Source organism: Penaeus monodon, chromosome 2 (genome assembly GCF_015228065.2).
Source record: "Penaeus monodon isolate SGIC_2016 chromosome 2, NSTDA_Pmon_1, whole genome shotgun sequence".
In the NCBI taxonomy this organism is placed as follows: domain Eukaryota; kingdom Metazoa; phylum Arthropoda; class Malacostraca; order Decapoda; family Penaeidae; genus Penaeus; species Penaeus monodon.
Window position 1 is genome coordinate 44,207,188 of NC_051387.1, and position 2,500 is coordinate 44,209,687.

The window sequence follows — 2,500 nt, forward strand, 5'->3', positions numbered from 1 at the left end:
GTAATTGTTTAATAATAATCCTATTTTCTAATTCACAAAGAAATATTTTTCTACGAAATCCGTTGTAATTTACTATATAAGGAGAATTATATTGTACTATTTTCCTGCTTATTATGACCTTCAACTATTAATATGCACTCATAAGTTATGATTTCATACTGTGTGTATAAAACTCACGACTTCAGAATATAAACATACGACTTACGGTTTTCATAAAATATCTATTTATATTTTCAAGTCTGTAGTATACGTAACTCTATGGTGCTTTATAATATATGACTGTTTCAAGAAAGTTTATAGTATACGACTTTTTAATGTTGATGATAAAAAGATATATATGACAAGGTTATAATTCAAAGATTTTAAATATGAGTTTAGGGTACACCTTAACATAGTTTACGACACACTGCTTTACACAGTCAGCGTTTAAAATGCATATCTTTGATATATGATGCAATACGTTAGATCATACAACATGATAATTTTAGAAAAAAACTGTATCTCAAGATTTTTTTTACTGAAATTAGACTTTACAGATAATACTTGTGTCTGTGACCTCCAACAGTAAGCGTAAAAATTAGTAATAATAAAAATGAATAAATAAAGTAATGGTAATTAGGAATGGTTTTCTGAATATTCCGCTCAAAGAAAGAATCAGTATGAAGATACATGGCAGGCCATTATACGAACTGACGCATTAAAAGCTAAAGTAGATTGGGTCCTGCTTAAAAACTGTTATATATATAACAATAATATATTATAATATTATATATTATATATATATATATATATAATATATATATATATATAAATATATATATTTACATATACATATACATTACACACACACACACAAAACCACCACACCAACACATATAATATATATTATATATATATAAAAATTATATATATAATATATATATATTATATATATATATATATAATAATATATATATGGGTGGGTGTTTCATGTGCATGGTGATGTGAAGCGAGGGTGTGGTAGCCTAGATAGTTTAAGCGCTTGCATCCTTCCGCTTTTCAGCTTCCACCCCTGGCTAGCCCAGGCGAAAAAGGGAGCAGCTTCTGCTAAGTCTCTCCCGCCCGGGCACAGCCTCTCCTCATTAAGACTTCTGCAGGCCCCCCTCGTGGCCCCCATGGGGAACTGGGAACCCTTCGGTCCCCCGGGTAAATCTGTGGGGATCTCGGAGCACGGAGGCCCCCAAAGGTAGGAGTTATGGCCCACCCGGGGTGGGGACACCTTGGGTTTAACCCCAAATCCGCCCCTGCCCCCCGGGGTAAAGGGCGGCCGGGGGGGGGGGCCTTGCCAGTCCTCCTCCCCCCAGAATGACCCTCGGCCAAAGTAAATGGAAATGCTGGGGGGAGGGGTTTTGTCCCTCCCACACAGCAAGAAGGCGGGCTTGGGGCCCACTGGGAGGGCAAATATGGGGGGCAGGATTTGGGAAGAGAGTTACTCGTCCCCCCGCGCCCCGGCACGCGCCAACCCCCATGAAAAACTTTTGGGGAAAACCCTCGGGAACCCCAAGGTGGATAGGCGGTCCCCCAAACACCGACCCCCTTTTCTGGGGCTGGTTGGGGGGCGGCAAGGTGGCGTGCCCCGGAGTGACCCCCCGAGGCTTAACCTCAGGTGGCTTTCCGGGGAGGCGCTTGGGAAAATCCGGCCCCCTTTCGGCAGGATGAGCGGTTTTCCTCTGCTATCGCGGGAATTGAAGCAACGGGGGTTGAGGTGGCTGCCCCTTTGAGGTGAGAAAACCTGGTAGCGGCACGATCATGTGGGTGGTTACACCTATACTGGTCGGGCCGCGCGATGGTCACCACATCCGGGTTAGCCATGCCCTTCCAGTCGACTTCAGCCTGCGGTAGTCGAGGTGCACTGGGTTTATGAGCGTATCATGGATTTGGGTGAAGCTGCTTTTGGCTTCTTTTCTCTTATTCTGTTACCCCTAGTGTACAAAAACCGAGTGAAAAAGGCTTTTTACGCCAAAATCACATCTGTGGCAGACGATTGCCCCGGCGAGACATTTCGCATTGTTTTTGGGCGACTTCATGCGGATCCGGCTTGACCCACTGGCTACGAGATGTCTGTCGGCCCCCAGGCTCGGGAGTGATCCCAGCAGTGGAAACCTCCTTCTCCGGGGGCTTTGCTAGGTCCCCGAAAAAAAGGATCTCTGGCCCCCGGTACCAGCGTCCCAAATGCACGCTGGGCTTGGTAAAGCGATACGGGTAATGTGGCAAGGAGACGACCCCAAATTTTTGTCAGCACGCGATGGAGGACCCCGAACTGCAGGGTTTACCGCAGTGCTGGTTTTGTGACCCACCATAGGGGTGCTTGTGGTACCCTGCGGGTCCATTCAAAAAATCCCCGTCCCCCCAGTGGCCACCCTAAAAGGGGTTTCACTTGGGCAGACTAAGGGAGGAGGAGTGGCCCGTGGGTTGCCAGGCATCTCTGACCGATTCCAAAAAAACCAGCAACCTGACGGAT